Consider the following 19,891-nt stretch of genomic DNA (forward strand, 5'->3'; position numbering starts at 1 on the left):
GTAGCGATTGAGTTGCTTCTATTGGAATTTACGTTCCGTTGCATGGTTTAAGCTTAAGTTAAGTTTTTGTGGCGAAAAGTGAAGCTAACGGTGGCTAATTTGCTAGCCACAGTCACTGACGTTACTAACGTCACTGCGTCACGAAAACACGCGTGACTACCTTTGCCAGAACATTCGTTTCGCATCTGTTAACTTGGGGGATAGCTAGGCTAACTATAGCTTTACTGCAAGGCAGCTGCAGAAACGCCACAAGCAAAGAGGCCAGGGTGATAAATATTTACTCATTTTACTTTGTGATATGACACACAATTGTGATGTGTAATGTACAATATAAGCTGATATTATTAAGGAAGTACATCTACTTTCGGAAACAGTAGTCTACTATTTCACTGAAATATTAGCATCATGACATTAGCCTGTGTTGCCCGGGCAACACATACTACAGTGGTCTATGATGTATCTGTTTTCAATCGTTAAAATAAACATTCCTCACATATACATTTTCGTTGTAGGATTTATTCTGACATTAGTAAACGATTTGTTGGTGAAATTACCATTACCTGTCGTTTCAAACCAGTGTAGCTCACTGCAACGCTGTAGCTTACGCAAGACACACTACAAAAACATCTAGCTACAGTACACAGCTGTTTAGGAAGTCAAACGGCTACAGAAAATGTTCGGCACTCCCCTTACTTAAATCAAAAGTCTATCTAACACTAACCTGAACTTCATTGCCACAGCCTAAACGTTGTCAATCTGTTCATGAAAATAATTAATTTCAGCCTAAACCGTACAACGGAACGTTAAATCCAATTCAACCAACGCAATCGCTACCAAGACGAACACAGCAGTAGTCTACTACTGTACCGTAGTAGTACAATTTACCGGGGCAGCTTCTCCACACAGGGCTATATCGCATTTTGCGTTGTTACTGACAATGATCGCTACCACTGAGCTTTTTATGAATGAGCGATTTTCCACTAAATAAATGTCAAGCTTATTTACGTTTTGGGGGCATATTTTCAGTTAGCAGATGGTACTGTTTGAATTGCGATTCCATCTTGGTGAGTCAGGTGGCTGAGCGGTGAGGGAATCGGGCTAGTAATCCGAAGGTTGCCAGTTTGATTCCCGGTCATGCAAACTGATGCTGTGTCCTTGGGCAAGACACTTCACCCTACTTGCCTCGGGGGAATGTCCCTGTACTTGCTGTAAGTCGCTCTGGATAAGAGCGTCTGCTAAATGACTAAATGTAAATGTAATGTAAATCTTCTACTGCCGGGTAACGTCGTAGAATAATCTTCAAAGGGGTTGTTTATTCATGAATGAATGCAATATGAGTAGGCTAAATGCCTGAAAATATCATGAGAAGGGAAAAACTTAAAAGGACGTTAAAGTCATAGAGATTAGGTCCATTTTTACACCGGTCTGCCAAATGTATTCGTTTTGATTGAGCTATGAGGCTGCCTCTTGCAGGGGAAATGAGAAGACATCTATTTCATTCTACACTTCACTCGTATTTTGAGTTGTAAATGAGCAGCAAAAAAAAAGATGCTTTTAAATCTATGTCATCTTTATAAATAATAAGTATGTATTTTTATATAAAATATACAGAAATATCAGTTGTAAAAATGTCATTCAAAAACGGACCCCTGTGCAACCGACGCAAGCAAGCACACCCTACAATTTCCCCAGAAATTGTATCCTCTCTAGTTATTATTATATCAACTTCTTAGTTCTTCCGCCGTTTTTTGGCCTTTAACTAGTTCTGCATACTTTCACCGATTCCTACAATTTTTGTATCAAAACGTTCAGCTCCTTCATGAGATGTTGGCTATGACTTTTGGTATTTCTCACTTTTATACTTTTTAAGACATTAAGGTTTTTGTGCAAATTATTCTCCCATTAAAAGTAATGGTAAATCCTTTCAAATCATTAAAAAGCTTCCTCCTCTTTCAAACGTAACTACTTCAGCATACTTTCAGCTAGAGACACCATTCAACCTTTAAAATGTTCACAAGACATTCAGCTATTCCCAAATGATTCAGCTTTTTCAAATATTCAGCCAATTTTGAATTATGACAGTTTGAAATACATTAAAATGTATTGCGTGTGCCAGCAGAGTGGCACACTGCTGGCTGCTCTTTTTCTGATATTCAACTAAATTGTCAAACAAATTCCTCTAACGTTCATATAGTTTAACTTACAGAAACAAGTTATACCTTAAAATGTAGGAAAAATTGTCCTCTTTCAGCCAATGTAACTATTAAAGAGCTCACATTGACAGATTTTCAGCTATGAGCCTTGAAGCGAGAGCAGCCTTTCAAATTCTCTCACTAACTTCAATGGAGAGGTGGGTAAAATCCGTCAGAGAAAGCAAGAAGGAAGACGATTTCGAAACTGCCGGTAGAGACATATTTCTGACCGCACAGACATATAAAGGACATCTCTAGTTTCGGCAGAGTCTTGGGTCTCGGGAAATATCCTAATTTTATTGATTGGACGTGTAGTTTTGCGTCTAGGTCAACTTGTTTGAGGTGTGGATGCTAGGTAAATGTTCGTTTTTCTCTCTGCCTAGCTCCTTAGCTATCACAGCTGCGCCATCACCGTGAAAACCAAACAGACACGCACCATGAAAGCAGGATTGGATACACGTTTTCGAAACTGCCAAGAGTTGTATTTCTGACAGCACAGACATATAAAGGATATCTATGGTTTTGGCAGAGTCTCGGGTCTCGGAAAATATCCTTATTTTTTGGATTGAATGTATAGTTTTGCGTCTAGGTCAACTTGTTTGAGGTGTGGATTCTAGCTAAATTTCTGTTATTCTCTCCTATAGTCGAGCTAGCGCGATGGCTCTCCATAACTAAAAACGGTTCGACTTATTTTCCATAATCGACCAAATTGGCCAAACAAGGTATGTACATTGAGCTTAAAGTGTACATAATCTAGCTAGATCGTTTTTATTTTAGCAAGTTTCACAGAAATCTGCAAAAATCGAGGCTCAAGACTGTCATAACTGACCGTCACGAACAGCCAAACCGGGGCTGGGGTAAGTGTTTGCTGCAGCTGGCGTTAATCCTACGAACAAACACTTCGTAACTGGAAAGTTTTTACTTTTAATTGACGATATTGAACACAGATGTTAAGTAACTTGTCTTTACTCAAATATATTCTCCGTTTTCAATTTGAAGCAGTATCTAGCTTACTATAGGAAATCTCCCAATGCATCCTCTCTCTAGCTTTGCTTAGGCTAAAGTCAGATGGACGACGATGAAGATGCATACATTGTTCACGCCTACGGTGTTAATACAGTCTGTACAAATACCACTTTGACACACTTGCAAGAAATGATCCACTGGTTAGATGTAGCATGATCTTATTTAATACCCACAATATTGTAGTTCAGCTTTTTTTGCAGCAGCATTTTAATCTGAGTTCAAGTAGCTTTTGCAATTGTACAACCAACAAAGTCACGTAATGTGACGTGATTGAATTTAAAAGTTTTTATTTTTATGTCATCTTAAATTAAGTGTCTGAACAGGGCTGGGTGTGCAGGCACATATGATTAGTTTCTCCTCCACCTTGAACCTGAAACCTAGATTCTAGGTTAGAAATGTTGCCAGTCTTTTGTCAATGACCAACGGTTGCTACGTTTTTCCAGCAAATTCAAGTCATTCCAGTGTTGTCCTTTTATCTTCAAATTCGTTCAACCCAGACTTCAGCAACTGGTTTTCTGCAAAATTTTCACATTTTCCTGAAGCTCATCTTTCTGAATTTTTGCCCTTATTGTTTTGCATTTTTTTTCTTCTGTTTTCTGCCTTCTTCTTGCTCCAGGTCCTTTCAAAAAAACATTTCACAGCAGTACCTTCCAACTGCCAGTACTTTTGCATTCAGGCCTTTTGAAACTCCAGCAAAAAAAATTCTGCTAAATTTTCAAATTCTTCAGAATTATTTCTCTTTTTGCATTTTTCTTCTCTTTTCTGTAGTTTTATACATCCGTCCAGCTCCAGCCCCTTTCAAAATTACCTTTCAGGTGCTTCAGCTTATAACTTTACTAAATTTTCACAATTTTCCGATTTTTTAGCATGGTCAGCTATCCCCATTCAGGTTTTCAGCATTCTCACTGCTGTTTCGCAGGAACAGCCGTTTCTAGTTATTATTATATCAACTTCTTAGTTATTCCGCCGTTTTTTGGCCTTTAACTAGTTCTGCATACTTTCACCGATTCCTACAATTCTTGTATCAAAACGTTCAGCTCCTTCAGGAGATGTTGGCTATGACTTTTGGTATTTCTCACTTTTATACTTTTTAAGACATTAAGGTTTTTGTGCAAATTATTCTCCCATTAAAAGTAATGGTAAATACTTTCTAATCATTAAAAAGCTTCCTCCTCTTTCAAACGTAACTACTTCAGCATACTTTCAGCTAGAGACACCATTCAACCTTTAAAATGTTCACAAGACATTCAGCTATTCCCAAATGATTCAGCTTTTTCAAATATTCAGCCAATTTTGAATTATAACAGTTTGAAATACATTAAAATGTTTGCTCCTTCTTGATTTTTATGAATGAGCAGCCAGCAGAGTGGCACACTCTGCTGGCTGCTCTTTTTCTGATATTCAACTAATTTGTCAAACAAATTCCTCTAACGTTCATATAGTTTAACTTACAGAAACAAGTTATACCTTAAAATGTAGGAAAAATTGTCCTCTTTCGGCCAATGTAACTACTAAAGAGCTCACATTTACAGATTTTCAGCTATGAGCATTGAAGCGAGAGCATCCTTTCAAATTCTCTCACTAACTTCAATGGAGAGGTGGGTAAAATCAGTCAGAGAAAGCAAGAAGGAACAAGATTTTGAAACTGCCGATAGAGTCGTATTTCTGACCGCACAGACATATAAAGGACATCTCTGGTTTCGGCAGAGTCTTGGGTCTCGGAAAATATCCTTATATTTTGGATTGGACGTATAGTTTTGCGTCTAGGTCAACTTGTTTGAGGTGTGGATGCTAGGTAAATGTTCGTTTTTCTCTCTGCCTAGCTCGTTAGCTATCACAGCTGCGCCATCACCGTGGCAACCAAACAAACACGCACCAGGAAAGCAAAAGGAACACGTTTTTGAAACTGCAGGTAGAGTCGTATTTCTGACTGCACAGACATATAAAGAATATCTCTGGTTTCGGCAGAGTCTTGGGTCTCGGAAAATATCCTTATATTTTGGATTGGACGTACAGTTTTGCGTCTAGGTTATCTTGTTTGAGGTGTGTATTCTAGCTACATTTCTCTTATTCTCTGCCCTCAGCGCGTTAGCAATCATAGCTGCACCATCACCGTAACGACAGACACGCACCACTCAGTCTCTCACACACGTGATTGGTGCGTTTACTTGACCATGAGAAACACGATTACTAGCAATTGTCGGTTTATGCCAATAATACGATTACTCCGTTTACATGTGTATTTAGTTATGCGATTACTCAATAAATGCGTCTACATGATTCTTTGTTATTAATCGTTGTATGCTCCACGGACAAAACTTGCACCATCATCCTTCTGCAACAAAGTGTCGCCGTGTCTTCCTGTATCGGCCCTACTGCTGTATGTTTCATTCCATCAACACATTGAATCCAACTAAGAAAGCTGAGTAAAGTACTCAATGGTAGGCTACATCTGCTACTGCTATTACTATCCCAACTATAATTTCAGCTGTTAAAACGATAATATTCTTGTTTTGCGTCTAGGTTAACTTGTTTGAGGGGTGGATTCTAGCTAAGTTAGTTATTCTCTCTGCCCAGCTCGTTAGCGATCACAGCTGCTCCATCGCCGTGGCAACCAAACAAACACGCACCAGGAAAGCAGAAGGAACACGTTTTTGAAACTGCAGGTAGAGTCGTATTTCTGACTGCACAGACATATAAAGAATATCTCTGGTTTCGGCAGAGTCTTAGGTCTCGGAAAATATCCTTATATTTTGGATTGGACGTACAGTTTTGCGTCTAGGTTATCTTGTTTGAGGTGTGGATTCTAGCTACATTTCTCTTATTCTCTGCCCTCAGCGCGTTAGCAATCATAGCTGCACCATCACCGTAACGACAGACACGCACCACTCAGTCTCTCACACAGGTGATTGGTACGTTTACTTGACCATGAGAAACCCGATTACTAGCAATTGTCGGTTTATGCCAATAATACGATTACTCCGTTTACATGTGTAATTAGTTATGCGATTACTCAATAAACGCATCTACATGATTCTTTTTTATTAATCGTTGTATGCTCCACGGACAAAACTTGCACCATAATCCTTCTGCAACAAAGTATCGCCATGTCTTCCTGTATCGGCTCTACTGCTGTATGTTTAATTCCATCAACACATTGAATCCTACTAAGAAAGCCGAGTAAACGCATAGGCTACATCTGCTACTGCTAATACTATCCCAACTATAATTTCATCTGTTAAAACGATAATATTCTTGTTACGACTAGCTAGCCTACTTCTTCTGTTTAACAGTTCAGCTTTCAGCTTCTCCCGCATTGTAGGCTATTTTAGCTCTTAGCTTTGTTAAGATGATGCAGTTCAGCTTCCACGCTGCCTCTTTTGTGTGACTCACACATTTTTGAAATGCATTTCAGCTTGCGGGTATTTTCTCATTTCTCACTTTTATACTTTTTAAAATATTAAGGTTTTTGTGCAAATTATTCTCCCTTTAAAAGTAATGGTAAATCCTTTCAAATCATTGTTGGAATGCTGCTCCAGCCCCTTTCAAAAATACCTTTCGGTTGCTTTGAAGCTTCAGCTTATAACTTTCTACTAAATTTTCACAATTTTCCGCTTTTTTAGCATGGTCAGCTATCCCCATTCAGGTTTTCAGCATTCTCACTGCTGTTTCGCAGGAACAGCCGTTTCTAGTTATTATTTATTTTCGCCCCCCTAAGGATCAGTCAATATTTGGACTACATACACAACGGCGGTGTCAAAAGGTTCGTCTTGGTAGCGATTGCGTTGGTTGTATTTTTATTTACGTTCCGTTGCATGGTTTAAGTAGAAATTGCGTTTTTGTGGTGAAAAGTGAAGCTAACGGTGGCTAATTTGCTAGCCACAGTCACTGACGTTACTAACGTCACTACGTCACTTACGTCACTAACGTCAACACACAACGTGTAATGTACAATATTAGCTGATATTATTAAGGAAGTAGGCCCACATCTATTTTCGGAAACGGTAGTCTACTATTTCACTGAAGCATTAGCATGACATTAGCCTCTGTTGCCCGGGCAACACATACCACAGTGGTCTATGATGCATCTGTTTTCGATCTTTAAAATAAACAATCCTCACAAATACATTTTCGTTGTAGGATTTATTATGACATTACATTACAAGTAAACGATTTGTGGGTGAAATTATCATTACCTGTGGTTTCAAACCAGTGTTGCTCACTGCAATGCTGTAGCCTACGCGAGACACTACAAAAACATCTACACAGCTGTAGGAAGTCAAACGGCGACAGAACATGTTCGGCACTCCCCTTACTTAAATCAAAAGTCTATCTAACTACTAACCTGAACTTCATTGCCACAGCCTAAACACTGTCAATCTGTTCATGAAAATAATTAATTTCAGCCTAAACCGTACAACGGAACGTTAAATCCAATTCAACCAACGCAATCACTACCAAGACGAACACAGCAGTAGTCTAGTAGTACTGTACCGTAGTAGTACAATTTACCGGGGCAGCTTCTCCACACAGGGCTATATCGCATTTTGCGTTGTTACTGACAATGATCGCTACCAGTGAGCTTTTTATGAATGTCAAGCTTATTTACGTTTTGGGGGGCATTTTTCAGTTAGCAGATGGTACTGTTTGAATCGCGATTCCATCTTCTACTGCCGGTAACGTTGTAGAATAATCTTCAAAGGGGGTTCTTTATTAATGAATGAATGCAATGAGTAGGCTAAATGCCTGAAAATATCACGAGAAGGGAAAACTTAAAAGGACGTTTAAGTCATAGAGATTAGGTCAATTTTTACTCTGGTCTGCCAAATTTATTCGTTGATTCAGCTATGAGGCTGCCTCTTGCAGGGGAAATGAGAAGACGTCATATTTCATTCTACACTTAACTCGTATTTTGAGTTGTAAATGAGCAGCAAAAAAAAGATGCTTTTAAATCTATGTAATCTTTATAAATAATAAGTAGGCCCTATGCATTTTTATATAAAATATACAGAAATATTAGTTGTAAAAATGTCATTAAAAAACGGACCCCTGTGCAACCGACGCAAGCAAGCACACCCTACAATTTCCCCAGAAATTGTACCCTCTCTAGTTTCTAAGTACAACAGCCATTATATACGATGACACATCTTATCTTATTCTGGTTAAACAGACCATATCACACCCTGGTTGGCCCTCGATTATGCTGTCATGTTACTGCAAACAGGGTGGCTGGGCTTTGATGGAGGACCTACAGGAGTGTATGTGTGTTTGGAGGACTTACAGGAGTGTGTGTGTGTGTGTGTTTGGCGGTCCTATGTGGTTGTGAAATAGACTTTGATGCCAAAACACCTCTGGCTTCAGCAGCTCATAAATTATAATAGAGTGCTGTAGACAGAGAGAGAGAGAAGTCCCTCCTCCTGCCCCCCATGTCTGTATGCAATAGTTAGTTAAATATAAGAAGGGATATGCATGTCTTTGGTGCAGCCTGTCATGATGTTATTAACCGGTATATTTGTTGTGAATTGTTGTGTCTTGTATGTGTTTTTTCTGGACAACGAAATTCTATTTATCTGTAAAAAAAATTACCTACGGGTATGAAATAAAGCTACCTTGACCTTGACCCCGTCTCTCCTCCTGCCCCCAAGGTCTTCTCCAGTCTCTTCTCCTCCACCTCCACCCCAAGTCTCCTGGCTTAAAAGTTTCTTATTCAGTAGTCAACAGTAGTCTCTGGGTCACACTCCTCTCTCCCGCCATCTTGGCCTTTCAAAAGGACTACATCCCTCCCCTTGTCGTAACCGGGCCTAATCAGGAGACAGGGTGTAGTCCCAATCCCCCTTCCCTTCATCATTATGTGATTATCTAATAAAAAATACTAAAGAAAAACCCTACTCTCATGGGGAGAGAACATGGCTTCTTTGCCACTACGACACATGCCACTAGGTGTGTGCCTGACATGTTACAGATTACTCAGAACTCCACTGTGAAATATTCCTGTGCTGAAGAGGACTTCCCAAAAGAACAGTCAAGCCTGTGTCCAGAACATAGTTCATTAGCTCAATGATAATGTAGCTATGGTGTGTTACAGTAGATATATCTGCAGATCTGTTACAGTAGATATAACTGCAGGTGTGTTACAGTATATATAACTGCAGGATTGTAACAGTACAGAAGACACAGTAGAGCAGGTCTGTAGGCCACTAGACAATACAGTCAGGGATTCTGATCTGGCCAAGAAGCTTTTCACTGAAGTGGCTCCTGTGTGTGATGACATAACTCTTTTTTTATAACATCTTACGTGATATCTGACTACAGTTGGATTGTGACCTTGTTACAAACAATTTGATTTAGTTCAGTCATCCATTGCATTGTTTTTATTCTACCTTCTTTCTATTCAACTTCATTACACAATAACAACAACAAGAGCCACGACTGTCATGACCATGTGATAGTGTGTGTGTGTGTGTCCCAGTGTCTTCCTGGTGTGTTTTCGCTGTGTGTGTGTGTCCCAGTGTTTCCTGTCTGTCCCCCTGTTTGGGGTTCTGGTGATGAAGTCCTTGTCTTGTTTCTCTCCCTTGTTTCCGGGTCCCCTGCACTCCTGTGTCTCATTCCAATCACTCAGCTGTTCAACTCGGCCCTCTGTATGTGTCTGCTTCCTTTGTGAGTCTTTGTCTGTTTGTTTGTCTGTTTGGTTATTACATTTTACATTTAGTCATTTAGCAGACGCTCTTATCCAGAGCGACTTACAGTAAGTACAGGGACATTCTCCCGAGGCAAGTAGGGTGAAGTGCCTTGCCCAAGGACACAATGTCATTTGACACGGCCAGGAATGGAACCAGCGACCTTCTGATTACTAGCCCGATTCTCTAACCGCTCAGCCAACTGACCCCCATGTGTTATGTCCTACATGACTTGCTTTGTCTAGTCTGCGTTACCTTGATTTCAAACAATCCTAGTTCTTTGGGTCCACCTGCTCATCTAATCCTGACTACTTGAATGACAATGGAGAAAGAGGGAGAGGAGGAGGAAGAGAAGTAGGAGGAGAATATGTAATATAGAGCTTTCAGGCTGTCTCAGTGGAATTGAGAGAACATGCTAAACTCATTAAAGACAACTGTGTATGAGTATGTGTGATTAAATAGATGGCCTGTTCTCATCAACTGCATGATTTAAATCTGTTTAGCTTGAGCACATTTCAATACGTTCTGACTGTGTCTGAAATTCAGTTTTATTTGAGTTAAGAGGACTTTTATTACAGACTGGAATGTGAATATGCATCATGGTCTGGTAGCCTGTGTAGAATATTACTGAGAAGATAGGAGTAGACCAGAGAGGAGAGGAGTGCCAACATCATCTGTCAAATCTAGTCTCATGTCTGCCCAGTCTGGATCAGAACAGCAAGTCTGTACTACACATTGGTGTCCGTGTGCGTGTTCAAGTGTCTGTGTCCCTGTGTGTGTGTGTATATGTGTGTTTCCATGTATGTTTGTGTGTGTGTGGTTATGCCTGTGTCTGTATGTGTTTATGTGTGTGTCTTCATGCATGTGTCCATGTGTGTGTTTGTGTGTGTGTTCGTAATCGAGTGCATCCCTGCATCCTTTCTTTAACTACTCAGGATGTGTCCTCTTCACATGTCCACAACACAAGGTGACACACCCACACAGAACACACACAGACCCACACACAAACACACACATTACACACTACACACAAACCGTGCGACTTGGAGCACAGACAGAAGCCAAAGTAATGCCAGGCTCCCGGAAAGGAGTTTTTTTTTTTGGTTGACAGTGTGGAGTTGGGAATATAATATCACTGGGTACATATTTTATATTAAACATTTTCCCATTAGCGGTCATCCAAGATAATTTACGATGAGGTTTCTACAACTTCAGATTGGGTCAAAACACTTTTACTTCCTTTTGTGTATGTGTGCGTGTGTGTGTAAGGGTGGGGGGTGGATGGGGTCTGTGTGTGTATTCACGTGTGTTTTTTATGTGTGTGTGTATAGAGTATCAGTGAGTCTCAGCTTGTCAGGGGCTACTGCATCACACAGCCATCAGCCAGCAACAACAAAATAAGCCATCATTGCCTATCAATACTTCTTCTGCTCAAAGTGCAGCCCTGCGACCCTTAAATGTTTTTTTGCGTGCTTGTCTCCTTTGTGAGTGTGTATGATTGAGGGATGTTCTTTTATCTGTGTGAGTACATGTCGCTGTGGTTGCGAAGACCCCTGGAGAACCTTGTGTGGTCTGGTGGTAGAGGTGCTGGGCTGTCCGCATGTTGTTTGACTCATGGCCTTTAGCAGGCACCCTTACTTCTAGACGTGTGGTACCCTGGGTTTTATCAGATGTGTGTTTGTGTTCCAAGGTCCTTTATCTCTGTCTCCCTCCCTCTCTCCTTCTCACACCCTCTTTCTGCTTCTGTCTTTCTCTCACTTTCCTCCCTTATATATTTTATTTTACTCTCTCCAGCTCCCTCTTTCTCCTTTTTTCTTGCTCTTTTTTTCTGTCACACTCTCTCTTCTCTGTCCCCCTCTCTTGGTCCCTCTCTCTCCCTTTATCCTCTCCCTCTCTTCCTCATCCCTCTCCCTCCCTTCTTATTCCCCCTCCCTCCCTCCTTCTCCGCCTTCAGCAGTCTAGCTACTGGTCCCGGTCCAGACAGATGAATTATGGTCACTTTTATCTAGATTCCATTACCAGGCTCTTATAATAGTGCTGAGCTCCCTAGCTCTCCCGGGAATCATTTTAGATCTCCCCAGCCATATTACACAAGTAGAAAAAACAACTTTTAAAGCTCAGAAATGCGCAGACAAGGCTGTCGCTGAGTAGAGATTATACAGTTAACATCATTCCATTTATACTGTTGTTGCTGGGGCACTTAACTCTGAAATGTACCTTTGACTGAGTATGAGATATTCAGCTTCTGCCAGGGTCACACACAACAGCAAAGACAGTCTAGAACGCTGAGGATGGTTCTTTCCATTCCAAGGCAGTAGAAAGATTATGTTTTGGGCGAAACAGTGCTAGTAGCTCCTAAAGCTTAAGCCACTTAAAGAAAGCAGCCACAAGAACATTAAAATTCCGTTCTCCTAAGTGTGGATGAAAAAAACCTGTCTCAGCTGTTTTATCTGATCTCAGTGACTCTGCAGCCAGTCTGGGTGATGTGGTACGCGCTGACAGCTTAATGTTGGTGTTCTGAGCGCCAGGTGACGTGGTGGAAATTCAAGTGGCACTGTGTAGATCTGAATAGTCAAGATGGCGGTTTGAATATAATTTATTGAGTTTGTACAATTTAAGAATTAACAGAGTACTCTGGACCGGTCATAGCGAAAGACATGCAGATGTAACCTACAGGTCGTCCGAGAGAGTGGTGAAGAACAACCCTAAAACCCTGCCTTATATAAAGTTAGAACAAATGGTTCTTCTGATGGTCAATCCATCAATATAGCGGTCTCTGTGATTGGCCAGCACTACTCAGTGACAGTTTGACTCCACATCAAGTGTCCCACAGTTCTTTGATGTCCCAGCTCCCTCTCTAAATGAGGAGATGGTTAATGATACACAAACAGGACACAGGACACAATCTCCTTGGCCAAAAGGTTAGGTCAGCTCGCTCAACTGAGATAACAATATCCCCCAACCCCCAGACCTAACTAAGACCCTCTGGCTCTTAGTTAGGTATCATAAATACCTTAAGACAATCTGAGTGTCCATTCTACAGAGTAAACCACACCACAGAGCCTCAGTTTCTTACATTCGTCTGTCTATAACAAAGGAACTTACTTTTTACCGCTTAAAGAAACATAGATATTGTAACTATGTCAAAAACTGCCATAACATTACTCAATTATTTTTTTTAAAACAACATAAACCCAAACAGTCCATTAAGAAAAATAAGACTCAAACCTCAACAAAGTAGCAAACACATTAATACCTTCATCTGTAAATCTCATTTCATACTATCATTCACATTAACCTCTTCTTCCTGAAACCCAGTCAGAATTCTCTAAAGGACTATAGTTCACCATCTGAATTGAAAATGTCTTAGCCATTGTTCTCTAACCCAGAAATTGTATCCACCATGTAATTAATAAAACGTTGCTGATTATGTATAATTAATACAATCCACATTTTGCTAGCCGTACAGTGTACGCAAAAACATTATTCTAATCCGGCAGCTACCTGATTTCTAGCTTTAAACTTCGTAGGCACATCTCTTTTTAACAGCTGCATCATTACTGGTGAAACAATTGAAGTCATTACATTTGTTGTCATAATATCATTAGAACCTTGGAAACACAATAAGAAATGCCATTCCCAAGACAAAACCCATTGTACCCCGTATACCACAAAGTCCAGGTTGTCGGAACAGATGCCATGGTCGTGCATCCGTAGTGACCATCTTCAGTTGGCTGTAGGCAAACTTCTTTCAATCAGTGTAGTCGAGTCGAACCAATTGCAAACGACGATCAAATTGCTCAGGGCAACTCTCAACGACACTGCACTTTGCGTACAGCTCTGAAATTTCCTTGGTACTACGCAGAACGCGTATCCTCTCCTTCCATCCAACTTAAGTGATTAACACAATGTTGACTCCTATCAACACCAGAATAACTTCCTTAAACAAGTGTGACCCATTATCATTACATACCCTCAAAGAAAAATCCCAACAAACTTACTTTTTGTTACTTACGTAACAAAACTTGACCACTGAGCCCCTGAGAAGTCTAAAACTTCTTCCCATCCAACAACCATCAACAATCATTAAACAGTATCACTTCTCCAAAAATGTAACTCTACAAAATCCATCTATCAATACTCAAATGGTTTCTTTAATCTTAACTGTGAAGCTTATCGTGTTTAAATTCCTTTTCTCATATTACTTATTCCACATATGAGTCTGACAAAATGACTATGCAATCATTACAAATCCCCTTGTATGTTAAAATTAATGCATTCTTGATATCACACAAACTGTAGAGGCATGATCTTTCCATGTGTTAACTGAGCAAAATCTCAAGATAAATGTTTTATGCAGACCATACAACCTCCATTTTTATTCTCATATCTTTCCTTTTTCCAAAACGCATTTTCTTGTGGATTAGTCCAAGTTCGAATCTCCATTCCACCATTCCTTTCTCCATCTGTCCGCTGTATTCTGTAATTCTTATCAAATATACTCAAACAAAAACAAAATTCTCACTCTGGGTTAAATACAGTCCAATATTTTCAACTCAGCAATATTATATCAAACCCTCACAGTCCTACCACAGATCCAAACTACTGAAGCTAAATAAAACCATAAACCCCCATAGTCACTTTCTGTTTGGATCAGTCAGTCATCAGTCAGTCATAAATTCCTAAACGTCATCTCTTCCTCTCTAAGAAGCCTGTGCTTCCCTTAAAGAATCTGTAACAAATGTTGTATCAAGGTCACACAACAATTTTCCTCAAGAGTCCTGTAAGCCCAAATTTGTCAAGTTAGGCTTATTCGGACATGGCAACACCATCTCATCACTTCGTGTAAACATATTTCAACATCAAAAATGTATTCTAGTTATAGTTCATCAATGCATGCAGGCAATCTAGAAACTGCTCCAGCTATAGTGTCAGCACTAGCATTTTCCCTGTGGAATAATCATCATTGTTAGAGTGAGCCCCACATTTGCATAGAGCAAGTTGTGTCCCAGATGAAACTAAGAAACTTCCCATGTTTCCATCTTTCCCAAAATCATATATAACACAAATTATGTATGCAACTATCAGTAAATATTTTAACTCTTTTCCCTTTTATGAATTAACAAGCTTACACTGAAGCAACCAACTTTTGAACCAATTTGTATAAAATAAAACTATTGTAGAAAACAACCAAATTACCCCATCTTTTAGTCTCTTATTATCTTTTCTTAAAAAAACCTTTAGGAACAGTTCAAATGAATACCTTTATATTTCAGATTCCCTTTTTATTTTTTATTTTTTTGGTATTTAAATTCACCAAATCAAATCTCTCTTTTTCCAAGACATGAGGAAAATCACTACCCAAAAACAGAATTTAATCTGTATGATTCCAAAATGAAACATAGACCATAAAATGTTCTTAATGTAGCCATTGGCCAAACTTATACCCCATCTATATTTAATCTATTACTTTTCAGAACATCGAAGTGTTTAAACCAATCATCTCTTCACATCCACAAAACGTTCTCTCGTTTCATTAAATCCATGTTCGCACACTTAAAACTGCTCTTAGAATAAGTAATTCATGCTAGAATTACGCTACGACTCGCAATCACGTCAATCAAACAATGCCCTTAAGACAAAAGAAAATATAAATTCCCCCTTTTTCTTATTAAACCTTTAAATTCACAATTTAACATAAACCCGTAAAACAAAACCTTATTCTTTAACTCCTCAAAAGTCTTATCAAAGCATGTAATGTATACACCTTGCTAAAGTATAACTTTTCCAATCCAATTCATGAACCAGGGGTCTAATTTCTGCATTTTTATGGAATAACATCACACATCACAGATTCTCCGCTCATAAATACAAGTTCTGGTCTGAAAGGCTTTACCTCCCTGTTTGGCTAGGAATTAGAACAAATGTTAATCATGCATTTGTTAACCACCAAACTTCGAATTCATCTAAACGGACTCATCTTTCAGAAATAATACTCACATAATTATGCAGAACCACACCCTCTGGGATCACCTTTTGTAAAACTTCAATGTAACGGGACTCTTTTAGCCCCCCCCTTTCCTCGGAATTTCTGAAACTCATGTAAAATGTCCTCAAACAACCAAAAACCTTGTTAGCAAATGTATCAAAATGCTCATCACCTAACATATTTCAAAAGTAACCAAATTAATATGTAAAATTCGCTCCAAATGTATCTATTTCTCTAAATTTGCGTCTTAGTCAATTTCTCCATTTCCGTCTGCGCATGCGTCATGCGGTTACTCATCCTGGATCTCAAATGTCAAGCTGCAATTTCTTTACTAGCCTGTTACCCGCCGCCATCGCTGTTGAGTCTGTCTGTAAGTTTGTTAGCTACAAATGTCGTTGCCATAGTTGCAAATTCAACTTCCTGGACTCTCCTTTGTCTCAGGACAGAGCAGAATGCACTTCCTCCACATTTCACCATTAGCCATTAGCCAACAAAGTCACAGCCTGGATTTTTTCCTCTCAGATCCCAGCTATCCTAGCAATTTGTAAAAGACTTGGTTCAACAGACAGCGGACTGGCAAATTCGCTAGAATCATGTCAGCCTTTGGATTTCTTTCTAGGGACAATTCTACCCTCTATATTTACAACAGAACCTCGATATTTACAATTCTATCAAATATTACTAGTACTATTTTAATTTCAACATAAAAATTAGGCTCCGAAATCTACATATGCACCTAATATCACTCGTCAGTTTACACATGTATTAGCATTCTGGTTGGACAAGGCTTCAACTTCAAGTCCATTTAAATAGGTAAATATGAATACCACCAAACCCAACACATTTCAACAAATCATCTCAGCAGCAATAAACACACATATGTAGCACCTTTGCCCTTAACAACAATCGCGATTCAGTCTCTCGAACTAGTTCCCCTTGTATACACTTCAGTCCCTCGGACTGGCTCAATCTTTCTAATCACTTCTTCATAACCCTTTACATGGGCTATTTTTTTAACCCTTGTGTTATCTTCGGGTCATTCTGACCCATCAGTCATTGTGACCCACCGTCGTATTGCAACAACTTTACCGCATACAAAAACAAAGTTAAGCATTTTCTTTTAACCGTTGGACTGTCTCAGACCCCCCACATTGCGAATGTTAGAAGAAAATTATTTGTTTTTGTATTGGGTAAAATTGGGTAAACACAACGATGGTTCGTTATGAACCTTTGGGTCATGTGACCCGAAGGCAGCACGAGGGTTAAACAACAGTGACATCTGTGAACTCCCACAAAATTAAAATAAAAACCATCGATCATTTCCAGATAAATTCAATACATAAACAAAAAATATTCCTTAAACAACATAACATTTCCGTTTGAACACATAACTTTCTATAAAAGTTTCAATAACCCCGGGATTGTAATTCTTCAAATGAATACCGCTTTTGTTGCCAAAACTGGCCTTTTACCAATTATCCTCTGTACATAATTTCCAAATCAAGAGTATGGCAACTCACAATATTTTCTTAAGTTTGACAAAGAAACAGAAACACACATCTTTTTCCAACCAATAAATTTCTCAATTCAACGTCAAATTCTCTCTAAAATGAGTTGGGGTTTTTTGCACTCATGACGGGTGTGGGCAGAATGAGCTTCAATGAAATAATCAACTTTCGCTTGGCTCAAGCGCATGCGACTCTTTTCAAGTGGAGAATTCAGTCAAAGAATTAACATTAGCATTTTCAAAACAGAATGTCTCCGTCTTCAAAAACAAATGCCTTCTGGCGGTAATCAGACCGATGTAAAGTCTAACATCAAATATATAACGGTTAACACAAAAGTTGTAAAACAATATAACAAGTCAATCGTCTCTCCTCTACCAACAGTGTCCTAACCGATAAACATTGTACGTCACCAGTTCGGAACTCAACTTCCGGTCACGAACACCTGATTTGCGAGAGTTTGCCCCCAATTACCAGAAAACTTTCAACAGTAATGACACATCTCCGGCCATTCACGTACATTATGCTCAAATTCCCAAGCACGCATTTTGGATTGACCATTCCTAGCAAATCGTGCTGGCCTACATGTTTTTCAACAGCATGTCAACACACTCTGCATTAGCTTTGACCAACCTGGCCCACAGCATTCTTTATTCCAAACACAACAGGGACTCAAACCCTTTGTACCGGAGAGGACTTTAACCTCTCCTTCTTTGAAACGCAAAATAATAAGTATAGGCAATTGCAAGTCAAAGCACAAGCCGCAATCCTTGCGGGAATCCAAATTCCAGGATCCTGCTTTCTTGACTTATCCTAATCTTTTCTTCTTTTTTTTCCTCCTTCAAATCGTATATACATTTAAGCTTATTTCGCAATTCAATAAGGTCCTTAAAACAAAACGACCCCACACTCGGAAATCCACATTAATCAATCCATATTTGCATTTGCAAAAAACTATCGTTACCATACTTTTGTTTCATGTAATCGATGTTTGGACAGGTCAATTCTGCCTCCAGACCATAGCCCTATTCATTTTAGAATTACAATCCATATTTGACCACATTAAACCAACCCTTTTCTTTTCTAAAAACTTTCAAATTCCGACCTCTTTCCGACCTTTTCAATGAAAATATACCCCAACTGCACAATCGTAAATTACAAATATTCAAACCAAAAAATAAAATAATTAACATTTTGATTTTTGTAATTTGTATATAGCTTGAATAGTAGACACTATTAGTTACTCTTACTTCTTTTAATCTCAAAAACATAACTTTCAATTAACAAAAATAAACGTGAACACGTGGAAAAACTCAAACCTTAGTTTTGAAAATCCCTCAGGATACGTCCTAACTTTTTCTCTTTTTTTTTCTTTTTCTTCACCTTCAGGGAAGACAATCTGAGTGTCCATTCTACAGAGTAAACCACACCACAGAGCCTCAGTTTCTTACATTCGTCTGTCTATAACAACTTAGACTTACTTTTTACCGCTTAAAGAAACATAGATATTGTAACTATGTCAAAAACTGCCATAACACGGGTCGGCCCAGATATTCTCCCGGTATGACTGGACCGGTCTTTTGTGGCCGGAACTCTCTGAACCACAGCCAGGTCATCCATCCTGACGGTTCTGGAGGACTGGTTCTGCTGAACAAACTGTGTATACGTCACTGTACACAGAGACTGTAAACTGGCTTCTCTATGCAGTTAGAGGCCAGGGGAGTCTGTATACTGTGTAGAAGCTCTCCAGTATTTATGAGGTATGCCAACATGCTAAAGCAGATTTTACATTTGCTTTTTGAAAATGGAGGGAAGAGTTTATGTTATGGCTGGGTACCAGGGGCCATGTCAGAAAAGCTAAAGGCTCTCTCTCTCTCTTACGCACAGACACTTGCGCACACACTCAAGCACACACAAAATGGGAAAGTTAGCTTGGCTAAGTTTCTGCTGAGTTCAGCAACACTAGGCTGTCCACCTGCATTAGAGCAACACCCTGGTGTCCCCTCCCGCTCTCCCCCTCTTTACTCCCCTTCCCCTCTCTCCCCCTCTGCCCACACCTTCCCTCTCTCCCCTCCCCCTCACATTCTTCTTCTCCTCTCCATCTTTCCACCTCAATCTTTCCCTCTCACACTCTTACCCTCACCTTTCACCCTCTCTCCCTTATCCCCTCACCCCCTCATCTTAACCCTTCAATCCCATCAACCCCTTGAATCAGTGTTAAGACTGTATGTGTGTGTGTCTGAGCCTGTGTGTGTGTGCATGTCTGTGTGTGTGTGTGTGGGGGGGGGGGGGTCTCTTTGTGTGTGTGTGTGTGTCTATGTGTGGTTTAATTAGGCCAGTATTGTTTAACATGCCCCAAGCCATTCACAGCAAGCTGAAACAAAATCAATTCTGATCTCCTTGGTTGGTTGAACATGTTTTCCTCAGAAAGGTGGTTCTGTCAGGTCAGGAAGGTGTGTGTGTGTTCGAAGGAGAAAGGAAGCACCCAGATTTTAAAGCTGA

The sequence above is a fragment of the Osmerus mordax genome, chromosome 25, assembly GCF_038355195.1.
Source record: "Osmerus mordax isolate fOsmMor3 chromosome 25, fOsmMor3.pri, whole genome shotgun sequence".
In the NCBI taxonomy this organism is placed as follows: Eukaryota; Metazoa; Chordata; class Actinopteri; order Osmeriformes; family Osmeridae; genus Osmerus; species Osmerus mordax.